Raw genomic sequence first — 15,784 nt, 5'->3', positions numbered from 1 at the left:
GTTAAAGTCTCAGGCAACTTCTTTTCTCGTAACTGAGCATGGGATTGTTACTGTGTCCAGACTAAGCGCCTGCAACTGTCGCTTCCCGCGAAGCAGACCGGTACAGCGGGCCCCGGACCGAGTAGGGCTCAGCCTGGCCGGTCGTCCCGGAAACACAGACGCTTCCCAGAGACCACCAGGAGGCGTCCACGGCGCCGCAAGAGGTCGCTACAGCCGCGGACCTCTTTCCTTCCGCTCGACACGTGACTGCAAATAGAGCTAGCCATATCCATCCGCCAAGCAGTATTTAGACTGGCGCGGGAGCCTGGAGAGGCAGTTTACGCCGAGCGAGCCCACTGGTGTCATCGTAGCCGCCGCGTCATCGTCCACCTCCTCCAGCTTTCTGGGCCATCCTCGCAGTGCCTCTACTCGTCCTCGGACTCAGGTGACGGCAACGTGGACTCCGCGCCGCTCTTCACGAGACGCCCGGGGCTTGGTTTGGTCAAGTTGTATGGTTACTACACACAGTTTATGTTTGGAAGAATCTCTGATTTAGTTATTGGTACGCTTGGAGGATCAGTCCTACCTCACGAATATCGTTTTGTAAATTTTGAAGAAAGACTTTGGTTCAAATAAAAACGCTATAACTAACACTCTGAGATTTTCCTATCTGCGGATGGCGGACATATTAATTGTAATCCCGGCACCCTCTTAACGAAAGAAAGCTTTAAAATAAGATTATGGTCCAATAAAGTCTTCTTGGTTTACAAGCACTTCATTTCGAATAAAACACTCCCTTTTTGTCACCAGGTGTAGAAACCACTGGCGTGGGCGCTAAAGCATTCCATTTATACATGGTGTTCCGAAACTATCGTTCAAATTAACACAGGAGGTGGAGAGCATCAAAACAAATATATTTAGTTATTGAGTCCAGTCCCAAACCTATAGTCGCCAGGAGAGAGTTGGACGGAATGCGGTGGTGAAGACGAGTGCACCAAGAAAACACCACTGACACATTTATTAAACAGTAATGTAGCTGAAGAGGAATGGACGTCTCTAAGTAGGGCCTTCACAGAAGTTCGAAGGAAAAACGTATGTACAAAGAAGGTAGCTGCGAGGAAATCATGGATAATATAAGAAATGCTTCATTTGATCGATGAAAGGAGGAAGTACAAAAATGAGGAATACAGAAATACAAGTCGCTGAAGAATGAAGTAAATAGGAAATGCAGTGAAGCTAAGATGAAATGGTTGCATGAAAAATGTGAGGGATTCGGAAAAGAAATGATTCTCGGAAGGACAGACTCAGCGTACAGGAAAGTCAAAACAACCTTCTGTGACATTAAAAGCAAGTGTGGTAACATTTAAAGCGCAACGGGAATTCCACTGCTAAATACAGACGAGAGAGCGGATAGGTGGAAAAATACGTTGAAAGCCGCTATGAGGGGAAAGATTTGTATGATGTGATAGAAGAGGAAACAGTAGATTTAGAAGAGATGGAGGACCCAGTATTAGAATTGGAAGACTTAAGATCAAATAAGGCAGTAGGGATAGATAACATTCCATCAGAATTTCTAAAATCATTGAGGGAGTGGCAACAAAACGACTATTCACGTTGATGTGTAGAATTTATGAGTCTAGCGTCATATTTTCTGACTTTCGGAAAAATATCATCCACACAATTACGAAGACTGCAACAGCTGACAAGTGCGAGAATTATCCCTCGATCAGCTTAACAGCTCACGCATCCAAGTTGCTGAGAAGAATAATGTGCAGAAGAATGGGAAAGAAAATTGAGGATGTGCTAGATGACGATCAGTTTGAGTTTATCAAAGGTAAAGCCACAAGAGAGGCAATTCTGACGTTGCGGCTAATAATGGAAGCAATACTAAAGAAAAATCAAGACACATTCATAGGATTTGTCGACGTGGTAAAAGCCTTCGACAATGTAAAATGTTGCAAGATGTTCGAAATTCTGAGAAAAATAGAGGGCACCTATAGCGAGAGACGGGTAAGATACAGTACGTACTAGAGCCAAGAGGGAATAATATGAGTGGACGAGTAAGAACGAAGGGTTAGGATTAAAAAGGGTGTAAGACTGGGTTGTAGTCTCCCCCCCCCCCCCCCCCCCCCCCAACTGTTCAATCTGTACATCGAGGAAGCAATGATGAAAAAAAAAGAAAGTTCACCACTGTAGCAGCGTCAGCCAACTGTCAGTTTCAAAGAAAGACTAAAGATTATGCATCTGCTACTAAAGCACTGATCAGCCATAACAAAATGACCAGGGCCCACGAGAGTTTGAATGCTCCCTGGTGGTGCTGCGGGCACGCGTCTCAAAGAAAATATACTGTGTAAGCAGAGAAGAGATCAGGGTCTGATAAAAGTGACGATACGTCCCCAAATGGGAAATACATTATCATAAGCGAAATAACCTCACACCAGTCATTTAGGAGTAGCATCTTTGTAGAAATCCAAACGTCCTCGGTCCTGGGTTCGAAACACGCCACCGTTTGAAATTTGATTAATAATCAACATTGACGGCCGAAGACTTCCGGTATAAGAAGTCAGCCTCATTCTGCCAACGACCTTGCCAAAGAGGGCGGGGCAGCGGGCAGAGGTTCAGGGCATTCTCTTGTCCTTAACGTGGGCAAATGCCCCTAAAGGCGGAAGAATCAGCAGTGGTCAACGGCATGAGGATGCAGAAGGCAGTAGAAACCACTGCATTGAAGACACATCGTTTATCTACACGACATGTGATCTGTAATTGAAAAACTGTCGTGATGATCTCTCCATTGAAAAAAGATTCCGATATAGTCCCAAATTCGGATCTCCAGGAGGGCGGGGGGGGGGGGGGGGGGGTGCCAAGGTGGAGGTGACCGTAAGAAAAAAAAAGAATAACCAACAAAAGGATAACATTCTACGGACTAGGGCGTGGAGTTTCAGAAGCTCGAACGTAGTAGGGAGCTGGAGCATGTAAAAAGGGAAATACAAGCGTTAAATCTACGTACAGTAGGGGTCAATGAAGTGAAATTGGAAGATGACAAGGACTGCAGGTCAGATGGGTACAGCAGCTTAAAAGAGTAGAAAGGGAGTAGGATTCGTTATGAACAGAGGGTAGGGTAGAAAGTGTGCGACTGTGAACAGTTCAGTGACGGGGTTGCTCTTATCGGAATCGGCAGCAACCCAACATGAATACCATAGTGCAGATATACACGCCGACGTCGCAAGCCGAAGATGAAGAGATAAAGTATATGAAGATACTGAAAGGGTAATACAGTGCGTAAAGGGTAGATGAAAATCTAATTTCATGGGGGACTGGAGTGCAGTTGTAGGGAAAGTAGTAGAAGAAAAGGTTACAGGAGAATATGGGTTTGGGACAAGCAGTGGTAGCTGAGAAAGATTAACTGAGTTCTGTAACAAGTTTCAGCTAGTAACAGCGAATACTTTGTGGATGAAGGAGAATAGGAAGAGGCCTCGTGATACGAGAAGATTTTAGTTAGATTTCGTTGTGGTCAGACAGAGATTCCGAAATCAGATATTGGATTGTAAGGCATACCCAGGATCATACACAGACTCAGATCGCAATATAGTAGTGAGGAAGAGTACGATGAAGCTTAAGACATTAGTCTGGAAGAATCAATACGCAAAAAAGTGGGATTCGGAAGTACTAAGGAATGCAAAATACGCTTGAAGTTCTGTATGACTATAGATACAGCAATAAATAATAGCTCAGTATACAATACAGTTAAAAGAAATAGACGTCTCTAAAAAGGGCAATCACAGAAGTGAAGAAAGGTACAAAGAAGGAAAATGCGAAGAAACCGTGAGTAACAGAAGAAATACCTCAGTTGATAGATAAAAGAAGGAAGTACAAAAATGTTCAGGGAAATTTAGGAATACAGAAATGAAAGTCAATCAGGAATGGAATAAACAGGAAATGCAGGTAAGCTAAGACGAAATGACTGCATGAAGAATGTGAAAAAAACGAAAAAGAAATGATTGTCGGAGGAACTGACTCACACTATAAGAAAGTCAAAACAACATTCCGTGAAATTAAAGGAAAAGGTATTTACACTAAGAGTGCAAAGGGAATTCCGCTGTTAAATGCAGAGGAGAAAGCGGATTGGTAGAAAGAATACACTGAAGGCCTCTACGAAGGGGGAAGTTTTGTCTGATATGGTAACAGAGATAGGGGACCCAGTATTAGAATCGGATATTAAGATAGCTTTGGAAAACTTAAGATAAAATAAATCCAAAGGGATAGATAATATTCGTTCAGAATTTGTAAAATGATTGGCGGAAGTGCCAGCAAAACGACTACTCACTTTGTCATGTAAAATGTAAGAGTCTGGCGGCATACCAACTGACCTCCGGAAAAATACCAGCCACACAGTTCCGAAGACAGCAACTGCTGACAAGAGCGAGAATTATCGGACAATCTGCTTAACAGCTCATGCGTTAAATTTCGTTACAAGACTGATCCACACAAGAATGTAAAAGAAAATTGAGGATGTGTTATATGACGACCAGTTTGATTTTAGGAAAGGTAAAAGCACCAGAGAGGGAATTCTGAAGCAGCGATTGATAATGGAAGCAAGACTAAAGAAAAGTGAAGCACAATCATAGGATTTGTCCACCTGAAAAAAGCGTTCGACGCTGTAAAATGGTGCAAGATGTCCGAATTCGGAGAAAAATAGAGGTAAGCTACAGGGAGAGAGAAGGGTAGTATACAACATATACAAGACCCAAGACGGAATAATAAAGAATAAGAAAGAAGTCGTCGGATTGAAAAGGGTGTAAGTAGGGTATGAAGTCTTCCGCCCCTGTTCTTCAATCTGTACACCGAAGAAGCAGCGATGGAAATAAAAGATGGGCTCATGAGTCGAATTGAAACTGAAGGTGAAATTATTCAGTGATACGATTTGATGATGACATTGCTATCCTGAATGAAAGTGAAGAAGAATTTCATAATCTCCTGAATGGAATGAACAGTCTAATGAGTACAGCAAATGGATTGAGAGTAAATCGAAGAAGACGGAAGTAATGAGAAGAAGCAGAAATGGGAACAGCGAGAAACCTAACACCTAGATTAATTGTCACTAAGTACATCATGTTAAAGAGTTCTACTGCCTAGCCAGCCAAATAATAAATGACGGACGGAGCATGGAGGACATCAAAGCAGACTAGCAGTTGCAAGGGGGCTATTCCTGGCCAAGAGAAATCTACTAGTATCTAAGATAGGCCTTAATTTGAGGAAGAAATTTCTGAGACTGTACGTTCGGAGCACAGCATCATATGGCAGTGATACATGTACTGTGGGAAAATCGGTATACAGAAGCGAATCGAAGCATTTGAGATGTGATGCTACAGACGAATGTTGAAAATTAGGTTGACTCATAAGGTAAGGAAAAAGGGTGTTGTGCGCAGAATCGGAGAGGAAAGGAATGTGTGGAAAATACTGACAAAGATATCGGACAGGATGATAAGACATCTGTTGAGACATCAAGGAATGACTTTGAAACACGTATGTTGTGTGGCGGCGATGGCGAGGCATTGCAGAGTCTCTAACCAGAGAGCCATTTATCGTGGCTAGTCTGCGCTTGACCGCGCGAGAGTTGTGATGTAGTCACTCTGTCAGTAGTAGTCGTGCAGTGCAGTTGCGAGCGGTACTCTGTCAGTAGTAGTCGTGCAGTACAGTTGCGAGCAGTAGTCAGTGGGCAGTCTGTGAGCAGTGCAGTCTGTCAGTAGCAGTAGGCCAGAGTGGTCGGTCGGTAGTAGCAGCCCAGTGCAGTTGTGTGTGTGAGTCGGCGGGCGTCGACATGGCACTCTGGTCAAGATTCAGGATGAGGTATATTATTTTTAAATGCGCTCAGCTAATAATGTAAATTAACTGTAACTAATTTGTGCAACAATCGCCCCAATAATAATTTTGATTTCAAAGCAATATTGTAACAAAAGAACTATTTAATTGAACGAACGATTTCCTTCCATTTCCTTTAAAGAAAAGTTTCAGTTAAATTTAAAAAAAAAAAAAAAAATATTACTTGCAATGCATTTCCTCCAAGCCGTGGCCAACAATAAGAGCAGAAATTTGACATGCAGTTTCAATGAGGTAAGAAATTAATTATGATTTTTTTTTGCACAGGGCCAAAGACCGATATTTTGGTTTAATTGAGTTTACATTGTCACTGAACTCTCATTAGCATTGAGTTATTTTTCATTATTTTCGTGACAGTTTACACCTTGAGTCAGATTGCGATTCTCATTTTTATTGTCATTAAATTTATTTGCTGGGAGCTTACATTAGGTTGTATTCTTGTTAACATTCGACTATTGTGTTTCAAGATTTCTCTGGGGAGCTTACACTTAGCTCAATGTGCATTAACATTTAAAATAATATCATTTTAAAGTTACGGTGGGGAGGTTACACTTGGCGACACCCAGTCCAGGATCGTATTTCGTTGAGAATCTTATGAAAAACAGTCAGATATCTGCTCTTATTTGCATAGATATAATTAGGATTTTGCGCAACGCTTTTACTAATCTTGTGACTTTCTTTCTACAGGTCAAGGGCAATTCGTTGCTCTGTTGTATTTGTTTGTTGCCTTTTGCATTTTTGCTTATTTGTTTTGTGAATAATTGTGACTATTGTAAAAATGCCGCGAAAGACTGTGAATAGTGTATCGCGAGGTATTGTGAACGAAATTACCGACTTAAACAACTTTACTGATAGTACTTGTGACACGCAGTGTAATGATGACAATCCCGCGTTCACTGACAATCAGTGAATTCCAACCGCTAATTATGATATTTACCTTAATGATGAACAAACGAACTCGATTGTGTCTTCTGTTGATTTGACGACAATCGATGACGCGGGGCGCCCTATTGTAATGAGCTCTGCCCAGCTTAACACAACCAGTTTACTGAATTCACGTGGCGAACACACAAATTTGTCTAATGAAAATGGAAAGTGTACTGAAAGTGCGACGGATACATTTAATTCCGAAATAGCGACGCACAGTACACATTCGATAAGCAGACCTTTTTGTAAATCTCAGAATAACCAAATGGTTACAGAAAGCGCGACAGTTGCAGGTACGCAATCAGACAGCACAGATAATAGAGTAGGTAATAATGGCTGGGATCAAGTAATGGCTTTTTTACGACTAATGAATGAAAAACTGGAAAACGATCTCAAACAAAGTAAACTAATTAATGAAAGGTATAAACAATCGAATGAAGAACAAGACAACATTAATAAAAAAATCAAACAACTTAGTGAACGCTTGAACAGCTTGATGAACAGATTAAAGCCATTGCCGCGCAATATTATGATAATGGAGGACAATTACGTGTGGATACTAAGACTTGTGCTAATAACAGTAATGAAGAAGTTGGCACTGTTGCACAAGAATTAAGTAGCACACGTGTAGGCACAACAGAATCACATAAAGACGAGATTAATGCAGTCACTGAACAATGTTCAGCAAACGAAACACAGAAACACGAAATTAATGCAGTCACTGAACAATGCCCTAAAAACGCAGTACAGATACGCGACGAGTTTAACTTAAAGTCACTGGAAGTTTCACACACTGTGAATACGGAAGTTGTTAATAAAAGTGAATGACACAACAACCAAATTGACGGAAGTATTACAGTAACAGAATTGAAAATTATTTCAGTCACCAATACGTCACAGAAACCGCCACGTTGCGAGCATTTGTCAGAGTCACGCAGCGCGTACAATTTGAGCAATTTGCAGAGACTACGCGGCTTAAAATCCGAAAAGCTACGCGACTTGAGGCACGAAATGACACAGACAAACAGATTCTCACAGAAACCTGAACGTGTTCTCAAACTGAGTGACGAGAACGTAGATTTCGAGCAATTTGCATTTGTAAGAAAATCTAAGGAATTTAATAATGGCAGAACACAGATACACGATTTGCACTGTATACGACAATTTATTTTTGTACTTTCACCGCTATTACCTGTAATGGAGAAACTAGCTTTGAACCTGAGGCGACAATTTGCTATTGTATTTTCATCAGCATTACCTATTATGCAGAAACTGGAATTAGCAAGAATACAGCGATTTACTTTTGGAATTTTACCGCTATTGCCTGTAACGCAAAAGCTAAAATTTATTTGCGGTGCGTAATAGACCTCAGGGGATTTATTACGCTTTAATGAATATGTGCCGTAGCGTGCATAGGGCCCCGAGCTGTAGTAGTGCTGTTTCATCTTTAGTTTTCTGCACTGCTGCCTTCTCTTCTACTATCCTTTATATCTATCAAAACTGCTCTTTAACTATTGCTCTATGTAGAATTAAGAAAAATGACTAAAGAAAACCCGATAAGATAAATTTTTACAGAATGTGACAATTTTCAGTAGGCACTCGAGAAATGACAACTACGAGAACTTTAATAATAGGTAAAAATCGTAATCATCAGTATGTGTAAAATTAACAGCAAACGCATTTTTTGGTAACAATAGACGTTTTTCACTACAACTGCATGAAAGTCAGCCGCTTAGCATACCTAACCAACAATGCAGTCTACAAGGTCAACCAAACTTTAATGTTTCGCCGCGTGCACGTATAGTCCCAGATCCAACAAATAGTAACGCACGGCAACAAGGAAACAACTACGTATAGAAAACACAGTATTTCAATTCCTATCGCAATGCACCGTATAGAAATGACTATTACGACAGATGTAAAAATAATGAGCACAATTATCAGCGTACATTTAAGAACAGTCTATCTTATCAGCAGCAAGAACATTAGCAACAACAAATAATCATGAATGAACCAGGCAATAGGTGTCATCTATAGCGTAACACGTCAGTAAGAAATAACAGAGCAGTTCAAATAGTCGAAATGCCACAGCATCCTCCCGTAAATAATAGCACGTACGACAGAATTTGACCAGACACAGTACAGGTTGTATATTCTAGTAACGTAAGCAATAATTTAGACACGCAGAATTTTGTTCACGAAAATGTTATTAATTTTGACGCCATCCGACACACGTTTGCATTAAAGACAGAATCACGACGTACGTAGACGACATTTTCATTGCAGAAGCTAACTGGTCTGAACACAATCTGATTCTTGAACAACTGTTACAAACTTTTCGTGCACAAGGACTCACAGTTAATCTTAGTAAATCGCACTTTGGCAAAACTTCTATAAAATTTCTTGGACACGTAATTTCAGCAGAAGGCATTGCGCCAGATCCGGAAAAAATTCAAGCTCTACGTGACATTACTGTTCCTACGACGAAGAAGCAATTACGCAGTTTTTTGGGCTTAATTAACTTTTTTCGTAAATTTATTCATCACTCCGCTTTAGACACACCCAGATTATGCCAATTAACAGGTAAAAACACTATTTGGTCATGGGATAAGCAAGCACATTTTGAATTTGTGAACCTGAAACATGCTTTGTTGAATGCTCCACTTTTATCGCACCCAGATCTTACCAGAAATTTTTCCATTGCCACTGACAGTTCCAATACCGCTTTAGGCGTACGCATTTTCCAGGAAATAGAAGAAGATGGCTCTACAGTAATTAAAAACATCGCATTTGCAAGCCGCATTCTGTCACCTGCTGAACGAAATTATTCCGTTACAGAACTGGAAACACTATGTGTTGTATGGGCTTTCACGAGATTTAGGCACTTTCTTTATGGCAGACATACCACCGTCTACACAGACCACAGAGCGATACAATTTTTACTTTCGGCTAAATTCACTCACGACAGATTAAGCAGATGGAAACTTTATTTACAGGAATTTAATTTTACAATAGTTCACATTCCCGGCACACAAAATGTTATAGCAGACGCACTATCGCGTTCTCTGAGCAACAATCAGCAAGACGTAGCAACCAACTTTTGCAAAGCAAATTTCAGTGTCATGTACATTCAGCAAGTAGCATTTGAAAATTTTATTTCGTCGTCATTACAGGACATAGCACAAGAACAAAATAAAGACAACGTGTGGAAAGAAATTAAACACCTTTGGCAAGATAGGACTAATGTTACGATTAGAAACCATTACACTGTAAGCAATAACATTCTGTTTCGCCGCTTTCATCCTGACAGCAACAACTGGTTATTATGCATTCCTGACGAACTGGTTAACAAATTAATCTGGTACACTCATTTAAGTTACGCACATTACGGAGCAAGAAAATGTTTTCTTATACTGAGACAGAACTGTTATTTTACCAACATGGAGAAACGTATACGACGAGTTTTAGCGTCTTGTAAAATTTGCCAGAAAGCTAAGTCAGACACCACTTCACATATTCCTCCATTATATCCCATTATACCTGTTAAATTAAGACACATGGGCGCTGTAGACATTTTTGGTCCGATTCCGAGAACTAACAGAGGTTTTTGCTACATATTTGTCGCTGTTGAGCTCACCTCAAAATTTGTTACCTTCACTCCGTTACGCAAAGCTACTGCTAAAACTGTTTCGAAAGCATTTGTAAAACATTTTCTATTTCATGTAGGGCATGTGATGGAAGTAATTTCTGACAATGGATCACAATTTCGTTCTGCTACATGGACACGTATGTTACGAGCTAGAAACATTTCTCCGATTTATATATCCAAGTACCATGCTTCTTCGAACCCCTGTGAACGATTAATGAAAGAAATTGGTAAACTGTGTAGAATATACTGCCACAAAAGACACATTGATTGGGACACACACATATTCTCATTCCAAGATGTAATTAATTCCATTCCAAATGAATCCACTATGCTATCTCCGTCTGTTATACTGAAAAACGTTGAACCAGCAAACAAAATTAAAGAATTAGTAAACTTCCCTAAATGTCGTCGCCTACGTCACCATGAAATAATTAACATTGCGCTGAACAACATCAAACGTGCCGCAGAGCGCCGGAGAAGACAGCAAAAACAGGTTTGTACACGCCGCGACTTTCACGTTGGACAGAAGATATTAGTGCGTACACACTATTTGTCCAGCAGAATAAAAGGTAAGTGCAGTAAATTTGAACTTCTATACGCAGGACCATATCGGATTCGCAGCATCCCTCACCCTAATGTGGTACACGTCGAAACTTTGAGAACCAGAAAATCGAAAGGCAACCATCATTGGTCAAATATTAAACCCTTTATTGAATGAAGACACTGTATGATTCAACACACTATGATGCCATTTACTAATGGAATTATATTCACATGACTAATTATTGATGATTATCGTATTTTTCTTGGCAAGTGCCCGGCAAGGTAAGGTTAGCAGGTCGCTTTTCTTGTCGTTACACATCAGACCGTGCATATTTTTCCAGATGAACTTACGTATTTTATGAATAATTATGCAATTCTATGTAATGACGTATTAATTTTATCAAATTCTCTCTCCATTAAAGTCTTTAATTCTCGCCTCTATTAACTACATTACATACAAGCTGAACACAACGAACGTCACATTTTGTCTTTTTATGTACGATTGTTTTCATGTTTTGTTTATATGCACTGTGAAATAGTTAAGGTATAACACACCAGTTGATTTGACATTCTTTTTGCCCTATGACATCTCAAGATCGTGACTGTTTTACATTTTTCTTTTTTGCTGCTGCATTGTATTATTCTGTGTACATTTTTTGCATCTGAACACTGTCAATGTCTTTGACATATTACGTTTTCTGTCATGTTATGCTGTATGGTTAATTATGTCACCATAAACCAGTCATTATTTAATGGGTATATGATTTAAATGCAAGACATTAATCTTTGTTCATCAATTTCAGAAAGAAATGATGCGTGTAAGAGATAAATTCAACAGAAATGGGAATTTCACCTACGGAATAAACGAAAGAAGATGCAATAACTTTATGAGGAAGAGTAAATGGATCAGGATTAACAAGCATTAACAAGAATATACTATACTCATCGTAGAATAGCAGTCTTAACTAATTTTTTCTTTCAGAATACAAGGTGATTGATGCAGGCTGTCAGACAGAACTACACATCTTAGTTTTAGTGATGAAATATGCTAGAGATAAGGAATAGTTGTGTAATGAGTAATGAAGTGATTTTTTGCAGATGATAATGAATGCTGATGAATAATGATGAAGAATATGCTGCTATGAATAATGAAGTTTTTGTTTACAGGTGATGATGATAATGGAGTTTTTGATGATATGGATAATGAAGTTTTCTTTGCAGATGAGGATAATGTTGAAGTTATATTTAGGCTATGTAGTTATTTAAGTTGTTGCAGTTCGTTTTGACAGCAAGTGTTATATTGCACAGTATAATGACTGAAGGTTTTGGAAAGGACAGCTATGGAACACATTTTTATACACATTTCGCTACCTGTTAATTCGAAGTTCACTACTTTTCAGCATAAAATGCATTTCTCTTTTCAGCTTAATAATCCATTTTTATATATTTTTTGCAGGAGACATTATTTATGAGATTAATGTGCTATAAGCAGTTGTTCATTAAATCTATGAATGTGGTTACATATACTCTACTTGTTTCATAATCTTTCCACAGCTGGCTTATGACGAATGACGTTACACATTTTTCATTTATACCAATAACCCAGAAGCAAATTCTTCTCTCTTGCTTTCCCCTATAATTACCCTAAGCAATGCATTGCTAACAAAAAAATGTATTACCAGTCCCAAATAATGTTACTAGTTTAAGAGAATTCTGAATAATACTGATCAGCTCTGAATAGTATGTCACTTCAGTAATGACTTCTTAATGATACCAAAAATATATATATATATATATATATATATATATATATATATATATATATATATATATAAAATAATGCTTTGTAACGGGCAAATAACTGCCACTGTTTATTGTAATGAGACTACTTATAATGCCCATGATTATTAATGCTATGACTGTAATTAACTGATTTTTAATCATGACTTCTTAATGGTGTGTATCACCAGTTTCAAATAATGCTACTCATCTAAGGAAGTTCTGAATAATACTGAATGATGAACAATGTTTTATACTATTCAATACTTACTGGCCACTGAGTGCCAATAATTAATCTAATTAAATGAATTATGACCTTTCATGTTTTGGTAACTGGCCAATGAGTGCCAATAATTAATGTACTAAATGAATTATGTTATTAATTATGCCATTAATTAGCTCTTGTTTTCAATGTTGACTTTTCATGTTTTGGTAAATGGCCAATGAGTGCCAATAATTTGTATCACTCAATGTATTATGTTAATGCTAGGCCAATAATTGACTCTCCTTTTCAATTAAGACTTCTGATGAACATTATTCTGTCATACTAAATATGCTTTGTAACTGGCCAAGGACTGCCACTGTTTATTGTAATACGATTACCCATGATGCCAATAATTTAATTTTATGAACATTATTCTGTAATACTACATACTTGGTACAGAAATGTTCAATAACTGGGCTATGAATGCCGCAAACTACTACTGTAATTCTCAATGAAGCCTATTACGTGACTTAATGTCCTTCACCTTATGAGCTAACTACCCTGAATTACTGCAATATCCATTTGTCCTGTCCATCCTCATGATCATGGAGCACTATATTTGGTTTTTGCACTAATTCTACGTTGGTGTGCGTTGTAAGAGCGTGGTGTTGACACGACATGCTGTCCACCACCGTGAGCGATGAAGACGTTATTATGGTCCCACTGTATGGTGTACCTAATGTACTGTCAAAATGAAAACATGGAACATTACTACGACAGTTCAGTGTCTTGGCTACGCTGATAAATTCTGATGGGAAAAGAACTTCAAATTGTGTCACTTGGTGTTGTACTTCTGTGGAAAGATATGGACTTTCAGAACAGCTGTGTGCAATCTAAAGTGCTACAACCATGATGCAATCCTTCCCTTTCCAATCCTAATAGTGAGAATCATTTTTTGCTAACATTATTTATGTTCATGGGCTATACATTTTTTTTCGATTTGCTGAACTCCAATGCGAGTACACTTATGTCACTTGTCGACATGATTTTTTTTTTTTTTGCCATTATGTTTATTTGTTGTGAAAATGCTAAAGACATTTTTTCGATTTGTTCTGAAATACAGTATATGTGCACTCTTGTCTTTTATATTGTATATACATTTTTATTTTGATGATATGTTCTGAACTACAGTGCATGTGCACTTATGTTATGTGTTAATATGTTTTCTACTGAACTTCAGTGCCTGTGCGCTTTTCTCATTTTTCAATATGATTTGTACTCATTCTGTATGTTCAATACTTCAGTGCGTGTGCACTTATGTCATTTGTTACTCATTGTATATACATTTCGTCATTTGCTGATATGTTCTCAACTGCAGTGCATGTGCACTCATGTCACTTGTCAACATGATTTTTTGCCATTCTGTTTATTTGTTCTGAAAATGCTAAAGAATTTTTTCAGTGCGTGTGCTCTTTGTTATCTGTCAAATAATAAGTATATACATTTTTCTGATCTGCGAATATGTTTTGTACTCATATCTTATCTTTGTCTGAAATGTTTTGTACTCGGTGCATGCGCCCAACATTTAGTTCATGTATCTAAATATTCTGTAAATTGTACAAGTTGATTAATTAAAGCAAAAATTTTGCCGCGCTTGGCAAGTCCAAATGACTCACCATCGCTGCCAAATTTTTGCCCCCCCAGTGGAGGGTTGTGAAACACGTATGTTGTGTGGCGGCGATGGCGAGGCATTGCAGAGTCTCTGACCAGAGAGCCATTTATCGTGGCTAGTCTGCGCTTGACCGCGCGAGAGTTGCGAGTGGTACTCTGTCAGTAGTAGTCGGTCCGCAGTAGTAGTCGTGCAGTACAGTTGCGAGCGGTACTCTGTCAGTAGTAGTCGTGCAGTACAGTTGCGAGCGGTAGTCGGTGGGCAGTCTGTGAGCAGTGCAGTCTGTCAGTAGCAGTAGGTCAGAGTGGTCGGTCGGTAGTAGCAGCCCAGTGCAGTTGTGTGTCTGAGTCGGCGGGCGTCGACATGGCACTCTGGTCAAGATTCAGGATGAGGTATATTACTTTTAAATGCCTCAGCTAATATGTAAATTAACTGTAACTAATTTGTGCAACAATCGCCCCAATAATAATTTTGATTTCAAAGCAATATTTTAACAAAAGAACTATTTAAGTGAACGAATGATTTCCTTCCATTTCCTTTAAAGACAAGTTTCAGTTAAATTTCAAAAAAAAAAAAAATATTACTTGCAATGCATTTCCTCCAAGCCGTGGCCAACAATAAGAGCAGAAATATGACATGCAGTTTCAATGAGGTAAGAAATTAATTATGATTTTTTTTTGCACAGGGCCAAAGACCGATATTTTGGTTTAATTGAGTTTACATTGTCACTGAACTCTCATTAGCATTGAGTTGTTTTTCATTATTTTCGTGACAGTTTACACCTTGAGTCAGATTGCGATTCTCATTTTTATTGTCATTAAATTTATTTGCTGGGAGCTTACGTTAGGTTGTATTCTTGTTAACATTCAACTATTGTGTTTCAAAATTTCTCTGGGGAGCTTACACTTAGCTCAATGTGCATTAACATTTAAAATAATATCATTTTAAAGTTACGGTGGGGAGGTTACAACTTCCATGGTACTAGGGGGAGGTGTATGGGGAAAATAATGTAGAGGAGGATAGAGAATTGAAATACATCCAGTAAACAACTGAGGACCTATGTTGCATGTGCTTCTGTGAGATGAAGAAGTTGTCACAGGAGAGGAATTCATGGCGGGCCGCGTCAAACTAGTCAGAAAACAGATGTCTGAGAAAG

The 15,784-nt window shown here is 38.8% G+C and overlaps 1 protein-coding gene across 1 annotated transcript in view; it reads right to left on the bottom strand.

Moving 5' to 3' along the window:
• Positions 1-15,784, bottom strand: part of LOC124593835 (monocarboxylate transporter 12-like) — a 169,371-nt gene that overhangs the window by 110,304 nt on the left and 43,283 nt on the right. The window lies entirely within an intron of this gene.

This window comes from Schistocerca americana, chromosome 2 (genome assembly GCF_021461395.2).
Source record: "Schistocerca americana isolate TAMUIC-IGC-003095 chromosome 2, iqSchAmer2.1, whole genome shotgun sequence".
Taxonomy (NCBI): Eukaryota; Metazoa; Arthropoda; class Insecta; order Orthoptera; family Acrididae; genus Schistocerca; species Schistocerca americana.
Note: the sequence above shows the minus strand (reverse complement) of the source record. Positions and strands in the feature narration are given on the sequence as shown.